The sequence below is a fragment of the Triturus cristatus genome, chromosome 1_1, assembly GCF_964204655.1.
Source record: "Triturus cristatus chromosome 1_1, aTriCri1.1, whole genome shotgun sequence".
Lineage (NCBI taxonomy): Eukaryota > Metazoa > Chordata > Amphibia > Caudata > Salamandridae > Triturus > Triturus cristatus.
Window position 1 is genome coordinate 586771810 of NC_140579.1, and position 22959 is coordinate 586794768.

General features: G+C 46.8%; 1 protein-coding gene across 6 annotated transcripts in view; it reads right to left on the reverse strand.

The window, feature by feature from the left end:
- Positions 1–22959, reverse strand: part of TCP11 (t-complex 11) — a 679396-nt gene that overhangs the window by 373022 nt on the left and 283415 nt on the right. The gene's annotated exons all lie outside the window — the stretch shown is intronic.

Genomic DNA, 22959 nt, shown 5'->3' on the forward strand with positions numbered 1-22959 from the left:
TGTCACATTTGTTGAGTTCGCCACCCCCGTATGCTCAAAATGCCACGGCGCCTCCCCAGCTTGTGAATATGCCACCTCCAGTCAATATACTGCAAGCCTTGCCGCTACCGCCAGTTGCTTTGCAGCCGGCTCCTATCCCTATAGCGCAGCCTTCTCAAGGGCCGCCAGTTGTGTTTCCAACTGCCCCCGCGCTTCCTGCGACTTTGCCTAGCATATTGACTGCCTCCCCTGATACTCTTCCTTGCACCACTCCAGTACCTGTTTCTGCATCCTCTTTTCTCCCCTCTGTATATCCCCCTGTTTTCGCCTCAGCTTCTCCTTCAGTGCGACAGCGCTTAGCTAATGTGGTTACTACATTAATGTCTCCTCTCTTTGAGTCATCTGGTGCGACTCCTGGTTTACAGCGTAAGCAATTGCGCAGTCAATTGCCCAACCCCGATGAGAAAAAGGTAATAGATCGCATGGCGCGTAGATGGATTGTTTTCCCTTCACTGTATGATGTGGAATCCGTTGTCAACGTTTTCCATCAATGGGATGCCCCAAAACAGAGATATGTGTTTGAGAAAATGTGCGAAATTCTCTGTGAAGAATTGGAGGATAGTGGTAAAAACCCGAGCCCGCAGGAGTTGTGTAGAGTGAGGTTTGATTTTGGAACTGGTACAATTGTGGATCGCGAGGTAGATAAAGCAGTTGCGGTTGTATTGTCCTTCAGGAATGATGATTGTCAACAGTCATTGTTTGAACAAGATGTCCTTGTGGGGAAAAAGGTAAAAGCGCGACAATACCCCATGAGAGAAGTTCCCCCGGTATGGAAGGAAGCAGTTGCAGCTGATGCCGGTGCCGGTATCGCTGCTGTGCCAGCGCATTTCCAGCGTGTTTGGGTGCATGTGCCATGGAAGCGTTCTGAGGTGTTAGCGCTTAAGCAGACATTGCCTGATCCCCGTAAAAACCCTGCAGGATATTATAAAGAGTTGTCACAGACGGCAGGGTCATGCGTTATGAATCTGGCCGACATAGACATGTTGTTTGGTAATGTTGTTCCACAGCCTCTATGGGGATCAATTCGTAATGCAGATCACGATGCAGAACTAGGTGCTACATGGGCTGACATTATTGCCGCTGACGTTAGACAAACTGGTGGCGCAAAACCTGAGCCATTAATAGCAGAACTCCCTGGTAGAATCATCACGTATATGAAGACAATAATGCCTGCGATGCACGTAAATTGGGACAAGCTATCTGCATGCAAGCAGAAGAAAGATGAGACAGTGTCAGACTTCTTTACCAGGTTTGAAGAAACGTTTATTGATCACAGTGGGCAAGATATGAGTACTGAGAGTGGCCAACGGTTATTTGGGGATAAATTTGTGCAGAATTTACTTCCTGACCTGTGTAAAAAGTTGAAAGATTCAGAAAGTTCTTGGGCTGTTTCCTCTTCAGCGCAAATACTGGCTACTGCACAGTATTACGAGAACAGAAATAAAGATGAAAAAGATAGAACAGATAAGAAAACGAAGGAACTAAAGACAAAGGTCCTTTTGCAGCAGGCCTATCCGCCACGTGGAGGTCAGAGTAATTATAGGCAGCCCCAAGGTGTCTATCACCAACCCCAACAATTTCAGAACAATCAGCAAACGAATGGGTATTATCAACCACGTGTCCCTGTAGGTCCCAACCAATGTTCATACTGCAAAGAGGAAGGTCATTTTAAATATAGTTGCCCTAAATTAATGCAGCGGAACGGTAATGCGTATGGCGCAAGAGGTAGGGGTGGTCAGCAAGCTCCTAGAGGCAGAGGGTGTGGAAATGCTCCCCAGAACGCGCGTCCTCTGCCGCCTCAAAATACCATCAATAGTTTTGACCAGCAAGCTAACGCGACTAGTAATACAGCTCAGTATTACAATAATGATTATTATGCAGAGGACGGCGATGCAGAAAATAATGATTACTAGGACAGCCGTAGACAGAGAGAGGGAGTTGTTTCAGTGCCAGTGGATCAGAGCGGACCGTATGTTGAGGTGACTACAGCAAATGTAACGGAGCCCTTTCTGCTAGACACTGGTGCTGCAAAGAGTTCAATCATGCATTCAAAACTCCCTGGCGCACCTTTGTCTGGCGATATAAATGTTTCAGTAGGTTTTTCTGGCGCCCCAGTTAGAAACCCGATTTCTAGTCCCGTGTCACTTTCTATTGGACCTTGCGAGCTGAAAGCACCCCTGATTCTAACAGGTTGTGGTGAGAATTTGCTAGGGTTAGATTTGTTGAAAAGATTACATGCTACACTGTATTGTTCACCGTCAGGGGTACAACTTACATTAGGCAGGAAAGTGATTTCCCCGATGTACTTGTCTAAAAATACAATGCCACCTGAATTGTCATCCTTTCCGGATGTCCTTTGGGCTACTGGTCCCAATGATGTGGGCCTCTTGGAGATACCGCCATACGTGGTAACTTTAAAGGCTAATGTCAGACTGCCACGTATTCCCCAGTACAAGATCTCTAATGAAGGCCAGAAAGCATTGTTAGACATTGTCAGCGATTTGATTAATAAGGGTGTAATTGAAGAGACAAGAGGCAACGTTTGCAACAGCCCGATTTTACCTGTCTTAAAACGAACGGACCCTTCACAGCCACCTGTTTACAGATTTGTGATTGATCTTAGAGAGGTTAATAAGATTGTTGTGCCACAGTTTCCAGTTGTCCCTGATATAACTGCCTTGTTAACGATGATTCCAGCCTCTGCTGCATGGTTTTCAGTGATCGATTTAAAGAATGCTTTCTTTAGCATCCCAATTGCAGAAGAGAGCAGAGACATTTTTGGCTTTAGTCTGGGAGGCCGAAGCTTCCGCTTCAAACGCGCTCCCCAGGGCTACTGTGAGAGTCCATCCATATACAGTCAAGCTTTGAAAGCGCAGCTTGATGCACTTGTTTTACCTAGTGGCGCTATTCTGATTCAGTACGTGGACGATTTACTAATCGCCGCGGATACTGAAAAGATCTGCAAAGAAGCCACATTGTCATTGTTGCGCCATTTATCTGCTTTCCATCACAAAGTGTCTCTCTCCAAGCTGCAATATTGTCGACAAGAAGTGACCTACTTAGGTCATCTCTTATCGAAGGAGGGAAGGAAACTGACCCCAGAAAGAATTCAAGCCATTGCGCAGTTGAGTGTGCCAAGAACACAGAGAGAAGTGCGTGCTTTCTTGGGTATTACCTCATACTGTAGGCATTGGATTCCTAATTTTTCCTTGTTGGCAAAACCTTTGTTAGCCTTAACATGCAAAGACACACCGAATCCTATCCCATGGTCTGAAGAGTGCCATAAAAGTTTTGTGGAATTGCGCAATGCATTGTGTTCAGCACCTGTGTTGGGTACTCCTGACTACAGCAAGCCTTTTACATTGTATGTTCACGAGAAAGATGGTTGCGCATTATCAGTGTTAACACAGCCTTTTGGTGACAGACCGCGCCCATGCGCATATTTTTCATCAACCTTGGACCCTGTAGCGAGGGCATTGCCAAGCTGTCTGAGAGCGACAGCTGCTGCAGCTATGTCTATCCGACAGTCTGCTGGTTTGGTAATGGACAACACATTGATCGTTATGGTTCCACATGCTGTAGACACATTATTAAACAGAACCAAGACACAACACTTGACTAGTGCGCGATTATCAGGCTATGAGCTCACACTGTTAGCAAACCACATACACATAAAGAGATGCAGCACGCTGAATCCAGCTACGTTATTGCCAAATCCAGCAGACCTAGATGAGAATGAGCAACATGACTGTCTGTTCAGAACAGAAGAAGAGACGAAAGGGAGAGTAGATCTAAAAGATACTCCCCTGGCTGAGTGTGATGGTACTTTATGGGTGGATGGTTCGTGTTTCAAGCTCCCTAATGGTGATACGACTGCTGCATATGCTATCACGACATTACACACGGTCGTGGAAACTGCACGAGTGCCACATAATTCGGCCCAAGCAGCAGAATTAATCGCCCTCACGAGAGCGTGCGTGTTGTCTGAAGGAATGAGAGTGAATATATACACAGATAGCCAGTACGCCTTTGGCGTGGCTCACAATTTTGGACGACTGTGGAAAGAACGTGGGTTCCTGACGTCGCATGGAGCTAAAATTCGGAATGGCAAGCTGGTGAATGATCTCCTTGAATCACTGACCCTACCATTACAAGTTGCGATTATGAAATGCAGTGCGCACAGGAAAATCACAGATGATGTTGGACGTGGGAATGCGTTTGCTGATGAGATCGCGAAAGAAACAGCACAGAATGTAAAGACTAGAATGTATGTTGCAGGCCCCGCAAGATGGGTTGATGATGTTGGGATGTGTGAAAACACAATAGAGAGTGTGAAGTCGCTTCAAGCTGAAGCTACAGAGAAAGAATTAAGCAAGTGGAGAGAAAGTGTGGGTAAGTTAGATGAGAATGGTTGTTGGATTGATCTGACAGAACATAGGCGATGGTTGTTGCCCGATGCATATGTGCTTCCAGTAGTTACAATGGCACATGGGATGGCACATATCAGTACGAAAGGAATTTGTAAGTTGTTGGCTCCAGTATGGCAGAATGCTGGGATTCCCAAGTGTGCAGAGAATGTGGTCAAGAATTGCATGGTATGCTTGAAATACAACCCTGGTAGGGGAACCCCAAATCCAGCTGGTCATTTTGCACCCCCATCATACCCATTTGAAGTTTTGCAGCTGGACTTTATCCACATGGAAAGGTGCAACAACCTGAAATATGTACTGGTGGTTGTTTGTGCTTTCTCGAAGTGGATAGAGACTTATCCTCTGAAATATAACACTGCCCTATCCACAGCTAAAGCCCTTGAGAAAGAATTCTTCCCTAGGTTTGGAATGCCAAGAATGGTGTGGTGTGATAATGGAAGTGAGTTTGTGGGTAAAGTGATGAAGAATGTGTGTGAAGGGCTAGGTATAAAGCAAAAGTTCCACGCTGCAAATCACCCCCAATCAGCGGGGTTAGTAGAGCGCTACAACGGTGCTCTAAAACTTAAGCTGGCTAAAATCCAGGCCTGATGCTCTGCCTTTAGCACTCCTGTCCACCAGAATGACCATACACTCACGAGTGGGACTTAGTCCCTATGAGGTGAGGAAATATGAATTTTGTGATCAGTTATGTCCCCTATCGTAGACCCCAACGGCTCCATGTGCATGCTATAAGTACATGTATGTTCCCTCCTGCTCCAGTTTTGAAGACGCAAATATATGTGCGTCCACCGTCAACATGTCCTCTTTCAGATCCGCCATGAATGGGTCAGATATTCCATTCCTAAGTATGAAAGGCCACCGACTTTATGTGGTTCACTTTCCACATTTCACAGATTCAGGCGAGTAGGCCCGAATTCTGTCATCAAGCCTTTTCCTGCCTTCTGCCTCTGAAAGCTCCAGTCTGAGCCTGCATCTGTGACCATGAACTTTGTCTTACTCCTTGCGCGGCTAACGGTGCCTGATCCAGCCTGTCGCCTGCCAAAAACTGTATTTCACCTTCGAGATTATCTCCTTCGCTCCTCATCCGATGCATTCCTGTCTAGTAGTTTAGGTAAACATTCCTCCAGCCACTGTGCAAAGGGGCCAGGCCTCGCTGTCCTCATGCAAGTAATTCATAGCCCCGTTACCATGGAATATTCCTACCCCCTCGCATCTAGTGTAGACACTTAGACGCTTAGACGCTTGTACACGCACTAACAGTCAGTATAGTCAGTATAGAATAAGATTCTATCCTAAGAGACGACCTTTCCTTTTGGATAACACAGTTCTTTAAACATAGGATATTAGATATGATTTGGGATTAGGTTGACATAACCCCAGACTTCTGTCTCCACATGTAGAGCTAAATGTCAAGTCCCCTTCACCCTCTAGTTGCACGTCAATCACACGTCATGCGGCTGCGCGCGCATCTCTGCCAAATATTTCTGCTGACATTGCAGGATTCTTTTATTGATCCACCCACTTGTGACATCATGTTTAAAGACGTATTTTAGTTACACCCATGTTTACGCCTCTATTAGTTACGTATGCACAGTTTTTCTGTACTATCAGCTGTCACGCCTCTTGCATCTGTTTCACTGTAATGCCTTTTCTATAAAAATGATTACCTGTCAATAATATATGCTCCCTTCCTTCCTGAACTTTCGTGGTGATGGAATAGAAGGCCCACAATTCGAATTGTCTTCCTTTTTATAGGAATAAAGCATTTTTAAACCTCTAATACCACGGATTCTGCCTCTTATATTTACTGAGTTATTCTTGATAGACTTTACCGCATAAAAAATAGTACCGGTAACGAAATATTTACCACATAAATTGGCGCCCGAATAGGGACACTTTCTCATCTCACGCGCCGGCGGTGCGTTGCAGGCCCGGTCTCCTGCCACAGCTGAACGGACAAAAAACGCGTACCTGCAGGATTTCCTGTATCTCCCTCCGGCCAAGCGGGGACGACTGAGGCTGCGATCAACACCCAGACGAGGCGGTGAGAAGTGCGAAGTATCCCGACCAGAGCCTAGCTGAGAGAGCAAGATCCGAGGTATACAGAGTCCCGCCAGGTTCCGAAGTTCCGAGTCCAGTCGAGTCGAGTCCAGTCCGGTCCAGTTTCAGTTCCGTTCCGAGGCCTTCCGTTCCGAGCTACCCGGTGAGTACCATTACCGGGGAGGCATTTTACGTGCACATAGTCTGTGCCGGTCAAGACGGGTTTGGGTACACAAATCCGGTCTGCACTGTTTCAGCAGTGTATCTGTACTGTTTAGCAGTATATATAGTAATATAGTATGTCTTGCATATAAATAAGTATTATCTAGTGTCAGTATTATGTCAGTAACTAGTTTTCTATTAGTTATCATTGTTCGTTAAAACTGTTAAATGTTAAAATGTTTTAAATACGTTCTATATACTGTGGTATGAATGACTGTTCATTATTGTGTTTTCTTGTATAAAGTGTGTTCTAGTAATAAGGTCTAAAAATGCCGCTCTTTTCGAAACTAAGACAGATCAAAATTAGAAAAGGGGTACTCGAAGAAGCTGTTCCCATTCCACCTAGGGATACTCCAGGATACTTCATGTATCATAAGCATGGCCTAGATGCCGTATTATTTCTTGATTTATGGGTGGACTACACAAAAGAATTACCAGAGAGTCAGAGATGGCCCGCAGCGGGGACCTGGGATGCAGATTGCATCATGAGAGTAGAAGAAGAATTATGGAAAAAGAAAGCCAGACAGTCACAGAAAGATGCCATTGAATTATGGCGTAAAGAATCATATAGACGTACAGAAAAAGCACTCAGACAGGAAGATAAGGGTAAGGAGAATTCAAATAAAGTCCGAGAGAAACTGTTAATTGAGGAAGGTACCCGAGTAAAATCAGAACAAGTAGATAGACAAAGAAACTCCCTTATGAATGGTATGTATCCACTTCTGGCCGAAGGGTTACCTAAGGCTACTCCGGAAATACCAAAAGACTTGCCACCTCCATTGTTTCCGATAAAAGCACATCCCAAATCACATCCCAAAACAGCAAAGGACGTTTTTCTTTCCTCCTATTTAGATGACGTAGCTCCCGAGTATACTAATACCATACCACCCACATCGCTTGCCGATGGTGTTCAACACCAAGAGCATACGTCTGTATCCCCGCAATTACAAACTCCTACACAAGTTCCCACAGGTCCGTCCGTCTCTACAGTTTTTCCCGCAACGACGGTTGCTGTCTCACCTTCAACAAATCCTTTCGTGCCTAGCACCCCAGACGGTGCTACAGGAGGTACGACAGACATTTTTTCTACGCCACCCAGAGGAAATAAATTTTCCCTTAGAGAATTAGCACACCAACGTACGCCCAAACTAGCAACTCCCGACATGCTTAAGGAACTTCTAGTAGATTGTAGATATGATCCGGTGCCCGGTAAACGGGACGAAATGCTGCTGTCATCATTACGTATTCGACGAGCTGCGATATATTTAACGAAGCTACCAGGAATGACTACACATTTAGAAAATATATATCACTTTGTCCAGTCAGGGCGAGGTCCTGAAAGTATTAGCAGAGCCATGGAGTACCAGAAAGCGGAGGTACAGGGACAACTGTTACGTTTCCTCATAAACTGTGTAATCAGAAATCAAGACCGGCCTGGGGTAAATCCGGAAGAAATGCAAAAACTTGTCACTTGGGGCCAGAATATATCAGAAGGGAGACATGATAAACAGTTATGTATAGTCGCTATGTACCGAAAGATCCGCAAAGAAGTAGAACGAATACACGAAGAAAGATTAGAGGTAGACGCCGCTGACCTAAACACAGAAGAGGAGGAGCAAGAGTCAGAGCAAGTAGAAACGATAGCTTATGTAGGTAGAGGAAGACCTCATAGTAATGCCAGAGGTTTTAATGATCCGGTACGTCCAATACGTCCAGAATATAATAGACATTTTCCAAACCCTATGCTAAATACAAAATCCCCCGAACACTTATTCCAAGCCGCTGATAAATTACTCAGAGATCGAAGGGGGTACCACATGCTCGATTCCATGGACGAACAAGAATTAGCCAGGTCAGCAGTACAATGGGCTGACAGTCCCGGCGAATACAATGATGATGTACTTACACACACGTTTCTGAATCTTGACCCGTACGAACAGCGTTTAGCTAGTATATACATGATTCAACACCTCCTTATATTATATAAAAGCCAACACTCCGATCCAGGACCCTTACCTGACATATTGACAGAACTACTCACGAACATATGGAGAGGGTCAGGTACTGATTTGATTAAGGAAATTCTAGAATCCCGAAACCAATATTTAAATTTCGTATAACCAGAACACGTTCCAGTTCCCATTATGGGAAGAAAAATGTATCACATAGATAGACAGAACCCGTTACGCGAAGTGCACCCAATTAGAGGTGCCGGTGATAATTTTACACGCGTATTTGTGTACACACCTATAACTAAATTAGAATTATTAGAAATGAAGAAAGTAGTACCCAGCCATGACAAGGACCCAGCAGGTTTCCACCGTGAGATAAAAGACATGTTACTCATGGGAGAGTATACCTATCCCAACATTATGAAAATATTAAAGGTCCTATTACCCGCCGGTGTTTATGAGAAACTCAAAGAAAAAGAATGGGAGGTGGGAGACCAAAAGATAGATTGGACCGCATTAGAGAACGAAGAAAAGGCCCGAGCTGCAGGAGCAGGGCTTGGGGAAAAGACTACAGCACTAGCAGGATTACTAATACAGGTACTGCCACGTTTATTAACTACGAAAAAGGAAGACTGGGGTGCAATCTCAGCCTGTAAACAAAAACCAGATGAAGACACTAGTGATTTCTATTCCCGATTTGAAAAATGTTTTGGTATAAATAGTGGTATAAAAGCCAGTAGTGAGTCATATCCACATCTGTTCGTGACAAAATTAGTTGAAAATTCTTTGCTACAAGTTAAGAATAGAGTATTGAAATTCGAAAGTACCTGGCAAGGTAATACCCCATCACAGATGTTACAGATGTTACAATATCATCACAATAGAATTAGAGAAGAACAAGAACACGAACAAAGACGTATGAAAGATACAAAAATGAAAATGCTTGTTGCACAGTCAGTTCCAGCCGATAGTCATCAAAAGGGTGATTCCGCAGGCCCTGCGAAAGGGACATGCAACTATTGTAAACAACCAGGTCATTATATATACGATTGTCCAGTCCTGAAACATAATATTGCTACAGGTAGAACTCAGGAGAGACCACGTCCACCTAGACAGGATCAGAATCAACAACAAATCCCTCAGCATGCACAACCTAGGTTAGCTCCGCAACAGGCAGCTCCACAACAGATCGTAGCACCACCACAAGCGCAGCCTATTGCTGCGACACAAGCAACGACACAACAGATGTATCAGTATGCACAAGCAGATTATCCCGATTATCAACGATACTCATGAGATAGCCTAGAGAGGGAAGTTGGCTTACCCCTTATTGAGGTTCCTGTAGACCAAGAGGGACCTTATGTACATAGCAAATTATTAGGGGAAGACAGAAAGTTTTTACTTGATACAGGGGCAAGCAGAACAACTATAAGACGTAGTGAAGTTCCAGGGGCACCCCTCTCAGGCTCACAGAATATTTCCCTTGGATTCTCAGGAAAACCTATAATTAATGACGTAACACAACCTCTTCCACTTACAGTCGGTCCATTGACACGTACTACAGATTTATTGCTTACTAAATCATGTCCAGAAAACTTGTTAGGCATAAAAACATTGAAAGCTCTAGGAGCTATAATATGTTGTTCTCCGGAAGGAGTACGACTATTTTTATGTGACTTTAAAGGTCACTACGTATCCAGAGACATGGATCACCGACTGCAGAATTTACCTATACATTTATGGGCACAAGGACCCACTGATGTTGGTTGCATGAACATTACACCATATCGAGTTACACTGAAAACAGGAGTAATACTACCACGAATGCGACAATACAAGTTACCACCAGATGCTGTAGTGGCTTTGCTGCAAATCATTGACGAGCTCATTGCACAAGGAGTGGTTGTCGAAACTGACTCCAATGTATGTAATTCTCCGATAATTCCGATTCTTAAAAGAACGGATCCAAAAGCTCCACCAGTATATCGATTAGTTATTGATCTGCGCGAATTAAATAAATGTATTGTACCACAATACCCTGTGGTCCCCGATATCTCTTCATTGCTAACAACTATTGACTCAGAAGCAACGTTCTTCACTGTAATTGATCTCAAGAATGCTTTCTTTAGTGTCCCAATCGATCCGGAAAGTCAATATTTATTCGGATTTAGTTTAAATGGACGAAGTTTTAAATTTACACGCGCCCCTCAAGGATTTACAGAAAGCCCCAGCATCTATAGCCAAGCACTGAAACGAGAACTTGACAGTATCCACATGCCAGTTAACACTGCCTTGCTTCAATATGTCGATGATCTGCTGATCACCGCCCGAAGCGAACCTGAATGTGAAAAAGCGTCACTGACGGTTTTAAAATTTTTGGCTGACAAAGGGCACAAGGTGTCCCCTTCTAAGCTGCAATTCTGTGTCCAGCGAGTTGTTTACCTTGGGCACTCGCTGTCCAAGGAGGGAAGGCAGCTTACATCCGACCGCATCCAGTTAATTGCTAACATGCCACCACCCAAGACACAAAAGGAGGTACGGGCTTTTATAGGCCTCACTTCATACTGTAGGCAGTGGATCCCTCAATATGCATTTCTAGCAAAATCACTCATCCAGTTGACAACACAGGAGGCAGCCACATCGATTGTCCTCCCTTGGACTCAAGAACATACACACGCCTTTGAAAGTTTAAAGAAAGCTTTATGCCAAGCACCTGTCCTAGCAACACCATGTTACAGTAAACAGTTTACACTCTTCGTTACAGAACGCGAAGGTACTGCTTTGTCAGTACTCACTCAGGAACAAGCAGGATCACACAAACCATGTGCTTATTTCTCTAGTACATTAGATCCAGTAGCTCAGGCTCTTCCTGCGTGCCTGAAATCGGTGGCAGCAACAGCTTTAGCAATCAGACAAAGCGATGCCATAGTGTTAGGACATCAATTGACAGTACAAGTACCACACGCAGTAGAGGTTCTCTTGAACCGCACACAAACACAACACTTGACTATAGCGAGACTCACCGGTTACGAATTAACATTGTTTCAGCCACATATAGAAATCAGACGTTGTAATACGTTAAATCCTGCTACACTGTTACCAGTGGGCGGAACAGATCCATTAGCACATGATTGTGTCGAAGTCATTACTATCACGACGAAACCCAGACAAGACTTGACAGATATCCCTTTGTCAGATCCAGACTTGACATTGTATGTAGATGGGTCATGTATGAGAGCAAGTACAGGAGAGCTAGTGGCCGCTTACGCAGTCACAACAGACACTGAAGTCATTGAAACAAATCGTATTAAAACTTTGTCAGCTCAAGCAGCAGAACTCATCGCTCTGACACAAGCCTGTATTCAAGCCAAAAATAAGAAACGAAAAGTTTCTTACCTGTCGGTGTAGTTTTGCAGCTTGAAGATCTTTCTGGATTCACTATGCTGTGCATTATTCTGCGATCTTGTGGTTGGGTCCGGATTCGTAGTCTTTTCTTTGTTTTTTTTTTTTTTTTTTTGTAGCCCAGGTGGGCGTCGACGTCCACCATTTGGTGCACCTCCCGTGACGTCGTCGTGCTTCCTGCGGAAGTCCCACCTTTGGGGCGCCATCTTCGGGTTCTTTTTTCCCTGTTTTTTTTTTTTTTTTTTAACCCTAGGCGATTGATTAATCCTTTTGTCCATATTTCTGTACGTATCCACCTTTTTTGATCCTATCCATTTCACCCCCTCTTCCTCCAGCCTCATCTTCCTGGCGGAGGTGGGTGGGTTCGCTAGTGAATCCAGAAAGATCTTCAAGCTGCAAAACTACACCGACAGGTAAGAAACTTTTCGTTTTGCAGCGTGAATCTTTCTGGATTCACTATGCTGTGCATAGATTTTGTAGCGGTTTTCCTATTTTTGTGGTGGCTGGGTGGAAGATGATCGCTGGTCGTTGAAAATGTGTTGTAGCACCTTCTGTCCGACCTGTGCTTCCTTATTCATTTGAATGTCCACGCAGTAGTGCTTTGTGAACGTGTGCACAGATGCCCAAGTTGCTGCGAGACAAATGTCTTGGATGGGCGTGTTTGCCAGGAAGGCAACTGTGGCCCCCTTCTTCCTTGTGGAGTGAGCTTGTGGCCCCTCCGTTAGCTCCTGTCCAGCCTGTTTGTGACAGAATTGGATAGTGAGGGCAATCCATCTAGCGATGGTGCCCTTGGTCACTGGTCTACCCATGAAGCTAGTAGCAAAGGACACAAACAGCTGCTTCGACTTCCTGAGTTCTTTGGTTCTTTCAATGTAGTGCATCACCGCTCTTCTGGCATCGAGGGTGTGCAGGGCCTTTTCTGCATTTGTAGTCGGGTTTTGGAAGAAACTCGGTATCTGTATACTCTGATTCATGTGAAACGCCGACACTACCTTGGGCATGAAGTGTGGGTCCGTCCTCAGGACTACCCTGTCCTTGTGAATTTGAATGTAGGGCTCCTGTAGCGTTAGTGCTTGAAGCTCGCTCACTCTGCGTAGTGAGGTTATGGCCACTAGAAAGGCAGTCTTCATCGTCAACATTTGTAGATTGGCCTTGTTAATGGGTTCAAACGGCGCCTTCATGAGCTCCGTCAGAACCACGTTTAAATTCCATGCCGGCGGCGGCAACCTTTTCGGGGGTGCCATTCTTTTGGCTCCCTCCATGAATCTCTTCACCACCTGCGAGCTGAAGAAACTTCCACCCTTCTCACCTCTGGTGTAGGCAACGATCGCTGCTAGGTGCACCCTTAGGGAGCTCGAGCAGAGGTTACTCTTTAGAAGGTGTGTGAGGTACCTCAGCACCGTTGAGTCTCTTGTCATTCTGTTGTGCAGGCCCTTCTTCCTGCACCACACCGTGAATCTCTTCCACTTTGCGCTGTAGCACTTTCTTGTAGTAGGTTTCCTTGCCTCCCGTAGCACTCGCATAGTGCTCTGAGGTAACCTTAGGTGTGCGAACTCTAGGTCTTCAGGAGCCATGCTGCTAGGTGGAGGGTCTCTGGCTCTGGGTGCAGGACCTCCCCGTTTTGCATTGAGAGCAGGTCTTTTCTTCGCTCGAACCTGTACGGATTGCCTTGCGCCATTTCTTGAATCTGTGAGAACCATGTCTGCCTCGCCCACTGTGGGGCCACCAGGATCAGAGTCATGTTGCTGGTTCTGCACTTGTCGAGCACTCTGTGCAACAGGGGTATCGGTGGAAAGGCGTAGGCAAATGTCCTCGACCAGCTTATCCATTGGGCATTTCCCTTGGATTGCTGATCTGGTTGCCTGGACGCGAAGCTTTGGCATTTTGCATTGTGGCGTGTTGCAAAAAGGTCTATTGTGGGAGTCCCCCATCTCCGGAAGAGTTTCTCCGCTTCCTGGCCATTGAGCTCCCACTCGTGCGATGCTGAGGTCTGCCTGCTTAGCCAGTCTGCCTCCACATTGTCCTTCCCCGGTAGGTGAATTGCCAGTAGATCTATCCTGAGAGGTATGGCCCATCTCCAAATCTCCTGAGCTAGGGATGAGAGGGGAAACAACTGTGTCCCCCCTTGTTTGTTGATGTAGAACATCGCCGTGGTGTTGTCTGTCTGCACCAACACCCTCTGCCCGCACAGGTGTCTCTGGAATGCCTTCAGGGCTAGCAGTATTGTTTTCAACTCGAGGTAGTTGATGTGGCGGACCGCGTCTGCCGGAGCCCATAGACCCCTCACTCTGAGGTTGTCCATGTGCGCTCCCCATCCCATCTGCGATGCGTCCGTGGTAATGGTCACTGTTGGGCTTGGTGGTGTCAGGCTTCTCCCTGTTGTTATGTTGTCTCTGTTCCACCAAGTTATCTCCTCCTGCACTGCGTGCGTAACAACCACTAGATCCTCCCAACTTCCGTTTGCTTGTGACCATTGCTGTTGCAGCCATTCCTGGAATGGTCTCATGTGCAGGCGTACATTCGGCACCAGCTGGATACAGGACGCCATCATCCCCATCATCTTGCTCACCGCCCTCACTGTCAGAGCTCGCCCCTTCTGGTAGAGCTGCGTCTCCTTCAGTAGGGCATCTGTCCTCCTGTCGCTGGGCACTACTGTACTCTTGAGGGAGTTGATCTGTGCCCCCAGGAAAATCTTTACCTGCTCCGGTTCCAGCGATGATTTTCCCCAGTGGATGGAAAATCCCAGATTTGTGAGGGTGTCCGTTACGCGTTTTGCGTGCCTCTCGCACTTCTCGCGTGAGTTTGCCTTGACCAGCCAGTCGTCCAAGTAGGGGTATACGTGTATGCCCTGCTTTCGTAGGTGTGCCGCTACCGCCGACAGGCATTTTGTAAAGACCCTTGGCGCTGATTTTAATCCGAAGGCCAGGGTTGTGAACTGGTAGTGTTCCTGTTCGATGTTGAATCTTAGGAGGCCCTTGTGCCTTCTGTTTATTGGGATGTGAAGGTAGGCATCCTTGAGGTCCACGGTGACCATGAAGTCCCCTTCTCTTATCTGTGGCAGTACCTCCTGCAGTGAAGTCATTTTGAACCTTTGTGTTTTGACGAACTTGATTAGGTACCGGAGGTCCAGTATGGGTCTGAGGTCTCCGTCTACCTTTGGAACCACGAAGTAGTTTGAGTAGACCCCTTTGTTGCGTTCCCTGAACGGCACTGTCTCTATGGCTCCCTTTTGCAGGAGTTTCCGTGTTTCTTCTCTGAGTATTGCCAGTTCTTGGGCCGATCTCTGTCTTCCCTTCGGCTTTCTGTTTGGAGGTCTTTTCTCCAACTCTACGCAGTATCCGTGCTGCACGATGTTCCGTATCCACTTGTCTGTGGTTATGCGCCGCCACTCCTGAAGGTAGAACCTCAGCCTTCCGCCTACCGGTGACGTATGCTCGTAGGCTCTTGGATCTTCTCTTCCCCCTGATGACACCTTTTTGCGCCTCACCCTTGGGGGCCTGACGAGGGTGGGCGTCTTCTTGCGTGCTGAGTCACTTCGAGGAGGGCTGATCGCCCCCTCTCCTCCTTTGGCCACGTCCGTTCCCTCTCCCTCGAAAGGACTGGCCCCGAGGTTGATATTGCCAGCTTTGCTTCTGCTGACTTTGTCCGTGACCTTCGCCCTGCTGACCTTGTTGGAACGCCTGGTGCGACGTCCCCTGTTGGCTTCCACCCCTACCGTAGGGTCTCCTCGAGGGATTTCCTCGTCTCATTCCCCTCAGCTGCAGGGCCCCCATGGACCTCGCTGTCTCGTTCTCCTTCTTGAGCTGGGTGAGCTTCTCGTCCACCGTTGCTCCGAACAGTGTCTCTCCGTTGAAGGGAGTGCCCAGGATGTTGTTCTGCACTTCCGGTTTGAATCCCGAGATTCTTAGCCATGCATGCCTCCTTTCTGTGACCCCTATGGCCATGAGTCTTGCTGAAGTCTCTGCCCCATCCAACGCCGTCTTTATACAGGAGTTGGCGATGTTCTTGCCTTCATCTACCAGGTGAGAGGCTCTCTGGCGGTATTCTTCGGGGAGGTGCTTTACTAGCTCCCCCATTTCATCCCAGTGTTGGTACTGGTGTCTATTTAGGAGTGCATTTGAATTCGCCATGCGCCAGTGCATTGCGGCGTTCCTCTCGACCTTTCTGCCTGTGAGGTCGATTCTCCTGCTCTCTTTATCTGGAGGTGGGCCCGAGGTTGCTGGCACGTTGGCCCTTCTCCTGGCCGTGGAGGCAATGATGGAGTCTGCGGTGACGCTCCCCTTGATGTAAGGTGGGTCCAGGGAGGAATGTTTATACTTTTTCTCTGTCCTGGGCGTGATCGACCGACAGGTGGCAGGCTCCTTGAAGGCTTCTCTCCCCTGGTTCATCACGCTTTGTAGCATGGGGAGGAACTGGCTCCTAGTCTGGATGGGGAGCAGTGTTTCGACGAGAAAATCTGCTTTCGGCCTCTCCTCGTCGAGCTTGACGCCGAAGGCCATTGCTGCGCTCTTCACCACCATATTGTACACCCCGATGTCGTCTGGTGGCGAAGGCCTCGAGGGGTACGTGTCCACGGCCTCCTCCGGGTTTTCGGTGTCGAGATCTTGCCATTCGACGTCGTTGCCGGTAGATGTCGCCGAATCGAAGAACGATTGTTGGTCTTCTTCCTCGGCTTCTTCCTCATAATAGGGCTCCTCTTCCTCTTCGAGGTCCCTTGTCAGCCCTTCGGCGTCGAACTCCTCCTCGACTTCGACGACGTCCGCCGATGAAACCGTTGGAATCTTGAATTCCTTCATCCTGGCGTCGAACTCCTTCTTCCTTTGAAGGATGTTCTCCATTTCGGCCTCGAGCCGCCTCTTCTTTTTCTCCATTTCGGAGATGCTTTCGGCGTCGACCGCGGGCCTTTTCGATGAAACTTGCGTCGACGTCGAACGTTCTTTCTGCGTCGATCGGCCCGTTTCATGGGATGATTTCGACGACCCTTGCCTTTCGGCGTCTTTCTGCGCCAGGGAGTCCTTTTGTAAGGATCCGCTGGGCCTTTTGTCCGAAGTTCCCCCTTTGGACGTCGAAGTTTTCGGCGCCGGGGCTCCCTTCGTGGACCTTGACTCAGTTTTTCTCGAGTCACCCTCGTGTTTTCGAGGTGTTTCTTGATTTGCGCTCGACGATTCTCTTACCTCGTCTTCTTTCTTCTTGTCGGTCTCTACGACCGTGAAGTTTTCGGCTGCCTCGGCGACGTTGTCCTCGTCGTCCGTGTCGAGGCCCAGCGCGTAGAGTGTCGGGGGTTTTCCTTGGCCCTCCATGTTGGCGTTGGCTCTCCTCTGCCTCTCTCTCACCCTGAGTGTCTTCGGCGCGAAGACTGAGCAGGCGTTGCAGTCGATACTCTGATGATCCACCGGTAGGCAGAGGTTGCAGACCGGATGCAGGTCTTTCTGCGCGAACTTGTGGTGGCAGTTTGGGCAGAACTTGAATGGCGTCTTGTCCATTTCGCTCAGGGTCTCTGAGCGTGCATTCTCCAAGGTTGTCGAAGAAAAAGGCTCGCTGGTCTTCTTTCTTCGCGTTCCTGTCGAAATCTGTTCTTTCCTGATGTCTTCTCTTGATTCTATCGATGAAACTCGCTTTTCTTCCTTCTTCCTCCGAGTGAACTTCTGGAGCTTCCCGATGACGATCCAGACCCAACGGCGGAAAAAAGAATCTGAAGATGGCGCCCCAAAGGTGGGACTTCCGCAGGAAGCACGACGACGTCACGGGAGGTGCACCAAATGGTGGACGTCGACGCCCACCTGGGCTACAAAAAAAAAAAAAAAAAAACAAAGAAAAGACTACGAATCCGGACCCAACCACAAGATCGCGGAATAATGCACAGCATAGTGAATCCAGAAAGATTCACGCTGCAAAAGTCAATATATACACAGATTCACGTTATGCATGTGGAGTCGTCCATGACTTCGGCGTACTATGGCGAGAGAGAGGTTATTTAACTTCTCATGGTGCCCACATCCAACACGGACCCCTTATTCAAGCCCTATTAGACGCGATTCATCTACCCACTGAAATATCGATTATGAAATGCAAAGCCCATACAAAAGTTACCGATATTATTTCTCAGGGTAATGACCTAGCTGACAGAACAGCTAAACAGACTGCTCAGAATCAGACTCACACAACTGACATGACAAAGACAATAGTTCCGACACCAACACATTGCATGACAGTTAAGGATCCCGCCCTTGATGTAATTGACATACAGACACATGCTACACCAGAAGAAATAAAGAAATGGACTGAATTAGGAGGGATCCAAACAGATCAGGGATGGATGACGAAGGAAAAATCTATATGGTTTCTTCCCGACTCTATGGTCCAAGTTATTATTAACACAATACATAGTCCAGCACACCTAGGAGAGAAAGCTATGCTAGACAGCATTCAACACATTTGGTTCAACAAGCACTTGCGAGCAGCAGCTAAACAAAAAGTTCGTACCTGTATGATATGTTGTCAGTTTAATCCAGGTAAAAGCATCCTCGTAGAACAGGGTGGATTTCAAACTCCCGATCATGCTTTTGAAGTCCTCCAGATGGATTATATCCAGATGGAACGATGTCGAGGATTCAAATATGTTCTCGTAGTTGTCTGTGCTCTTTCCCGTTGGACAGAAGCATACCCGGTTTCAGATTACACTGCCCCGACTACTGCCAAACAGTTAGTTCGAGAATTCTTCCCACGGTACGGTTTACCACGTGTTGTCTACTCAGACAACGGCCAGCCGTTCTCATCCGAACTAATGAAACACGTTTCCCTTCTATTAGGCTATCAATGGAAGTTTCACTGTGTCCGACATCCCGAGGCAGCAGGTCTCGTAGAACGCCATAATCAAACTTTGAAAATTAGATTGTCCAAAATATGTAGAGAAAAAGGAGTCGATTGGATAGTAGCCTTACCAGTTGCGCTCTTTTACATGAGAATGGTAGCACATTCTCGAACAGGGCTATCCCCGTATGAGGTCATCTTCGGTAGACCACCAAATATGTGGGGGACGCCTATACCTCGCAAAATCACTGACGTTGACTGTAATATGCTGACAGATTACCTGGCTTCCTTGATGTCTGCACTACAATCTTGTCGTTCACAGGTATCCGCAGCTTTTCCCGATAATACTGAGGTGAAGCCCCATGACGTGGTTCCTGGTGACCTGGTGCTGGTCAGGAACTTTGACCGGAAGACCCAACTGGATCCTAGGTGGAAGTCACCGAAGTTGGTTCTACTCACCACAAGGACAGCCGTGAAAATCGAGGGAAGGAAAGGGTGGTTGCACTCGAGTCATATCAAGAAATTTTATGGACTACCACCCGGTGTAGATACTCAACCCTGTATTCCCTCACAAACAGACTCAAAGCTCCCCTTGGTTGAGCAATCGAACTCAGAAATTTATAAACTAAAATTGAGGTCTAGTAAGTCAGACAATTTGATTGTTTAAGTCCTCTCCAAGGTGAATCGGTTGAATTTGTCCCTGACATGTATCCTCTAGACCGGAATAGAGAAAGAAATCATCAGATGCAGCTCAAAAAGCATGCGTATTGTAAATCATTTCGTAGTCACTGCACAGTAACATTATTAATTTTGTTTTTTCTAAGTCTTCTGATCATTATTTTCAGCATACTATTGCATATGTATAACCCTATTCTTAAACATGCTTATAATATAACTGCAGAACATTCTTTTAGTGAATTTCCTCCGCATGAGTTGTCCTATAGATTTGCGCTGCGCAACAACACATTCATTAGTATGTTACATCATTCCCATCAAACCAGCAATGCCACAAATTGTTGGATATGTGGCCGACTCCCTCCCTATCAAAGCTATAAGGGAGTTTTGCCCCTCTTTCCATATCCGTTCACACACAATGGCTCCTGTGGAGCATGGTTTAGTTTGATTAATTCCCTAGATTCAAATTCCGCAGTTTATCAAGACAACTGGGTTTGGGGAAACCTGAACCTAGTTTTGCTTAAAGTCTGCTACCCTAACAAGGAGGGACTCCCCAAAAGAACAGGAACTGATCTAGAAAATGAAGTATATGGATTAGGTAATTTTACACTTAACCTCATGATCCTGAACGTTGAATCTGAAGCTACACCAATCTTGCCCGCCATGTCAGTATTCCCAGTAAAAGGGGAATTATGTATAAGAAAGAATGGTTCCATACACATGGGCCACAGTAAATGCACCACTGTAATAAAATTCAGTGATCAAGGCAAGTCTACATTTAGAGCTTCCCATCATTCCTACTTCATATGTGGCCAGACCGCATATATATGTCTACCTTTAGATTGGGATGGTACCTGTTACATAGAATTCCTTCTGCCACCTGTTTTCTTAGCTCCTCCTGATTATCATAGAAATACCCATTTAGTACACAATAGACAGCAGAGAGATCTCCCAATTGTCGATTACACTGAAACAGCATGGGAAAAATACACAGATTTCAATAAAGGTTTCTTTCCCTATATAGGTACAGTCACTAATAGTAAGCTGATACGTAGATTAACCAGAACCCTTGAAGCAGTAGTGAACGAAACTATTTCCGCCTTAGGCAATTTAACAGAAGAGCAGTCTGCTATGCGGATTGTTGTGCTTCAAAACCGTCTTGTCCTTGACGTCATCCTGGCCGATAGGGGCGGAGCTTGTAGGGTCATCGGATCAAGTTGTTGCATTTTCATACCAGAAAATTCACCGTCAGTATATAAAGCCATAACCCGCCTTCATAAGATTATAAGCCAGATACACCAGAGTCCAGGCACCTGGACTTGGTCCGGTTGGTTCTAGGGCGTGTTGTCAGCCTGGGGATGGAGAATCCTATCCTTCCTAGGTATTGGCTTTCTCATACTATTCAGTTGCTGCTTATGTCTACAATGTGGGCCAGCGATTTGTGGTCTGTGTGCCACCTCGTGTATCCCACCTCCAAGTTTTCGTTCGAGATCCCGGAAGAAGAAAGAAGAACAAATGATGCTATATGAACAGATCGATGGATTGATGAAGATCGATATCTCCTGAGGGTCCGAAGGGGACAAGGAGGGAATGAGGAAATATGAATTTTGTGATCAGTTATGTCCCCTATCGTAGACCCCAACGGCTCCATGTGCATGCTATAAGTACATGTATGTTCCCTCCTGCTCCAGTTTTGAAGACGCAAATATATGTGCGTCCACCGTCAACATGTCCTCTTTCAGATCCGCCATGAATGGGTCAGATTGAATATGCTACTTACCAGTATGCATCTGTTCTTGGCATGTAGGGCTGCTGACATTCATATCTGTGCATAGATCGCCGCCTAGTGTTGGGTCCGGATGTTTGCACGTTGTTGTCCTGGAAGAGTCTTCGAAGTATCCTTGGATAGGTGACTCCTCCCCTGGACTACAGTGCGCATGGGCATCCTCTCCATCCTCAGATTGTTTTTCGCCATTGTGGCAGTGATGGAGTAGATACAGAAAGTGATGACCATGCTTGCAGTAATTCTGAGAGCTGCAGCTGCGACAGGCGCCGGGGAGGAGGGAGGGCGATATGAATGTCAGCAGCCCTACATGCCAAGAACAGATGCATACTGGTAAGTAGCATATTCAGTTCGAGGCATGTGGGCTGCTGAATTCATATCTGTGCATAGAATACATAGCAGTGCCCTCTATTAGCGGCGGCTACCCGTGCCAGCTGCAGCGGTCTGAAAAAGTGTCTTGAGAACAGCCTGTCCTACAGCTGCCTGCTGTTTTGACTGCACATCTACACAATAGTGTTTTGTAAATGTGTGTGTAGTGGACCATGTGGCTGCTCTGCATATATCATGCAGGGGAATATTTCCTAGGAAGGCCATGGAAGCCCCCAACTTACGTGTTGAGTGGGCTCGTGGTGGAATAGTTAATGTGCGTTTTGCCTTTTGATAACAGATTTGAATACACTTAACTATCCATCTGGCTATCCCTGCTTTGGAGATGGCGTTACCTTTGTGGTGTGGGGCAAAGGCAACGAACAGTTGTTTTGTCTTCCTGAATGGTTTAGTCCTGTCGATGTAGTACATGAGGGCCCTCCGTACATCTAGTGTATGTAGTGCCCTTTCTGCAACAGTTTGTGGGTTTTGGAAGAAAACGGGCAGTTCAATAGTCTGATTCATGTGGAACTGCGATATTACCTTGGGCATGAATTTGGGGTTGGTACGTAGTACGACCCTGTTGGCGTGAACCTGAATAAATGGCTCTTGAACGGTTAGTGCCTGGAGTTCACTAACTCTTCTTAGGGAAGTGATCGCTACTAGGAAGGCCACTTTCCAGGTAAGGAATTGAATCTCGCATGAGTGTAGAGGTTCAAAGGGTGGACCCATCAGGCGTGTGAGGACCAAGTTAAGGTTCCACATTGGAGCCGGTGGGTGACTAGGTGGAATTACTCGTTTGAGCCCTTCCAAGAATGCTTTGATGGCAGGCACTCTGAATAGAGAGAGGTGCTGCCTGGTTTGCAGGTAGGCTGATATTGCGGTCAAATGGACACGTATAGAGGTGTACGCCAGATTGCATCGGTATAGGTGTAAGAGGTAACAGATGATGTTGTGGATGGATGCGTCCAGCGGGTTGATGTCATTATTACCGCAATAAATGACGAACCTTTTCCATTTGGCTGCATAGCAAGCCCTGGCAGTGGGTCTCCTGGCCTCCTTGATGATGTCCATACAGTCAGGTGGCAGGTTGAGATAGCCAAACTCTAGGACTTCAGGAGCCAGATCGCCAGGTTCAGCTGTTGCGGATCTGGGTGCTGAACCTCTCCATGGTTCTGCGTCAAATGCGCGGGTTTGATCCGCAGCCTTTGATGCGGCACCACGGAAAGTTCGAGGAAGG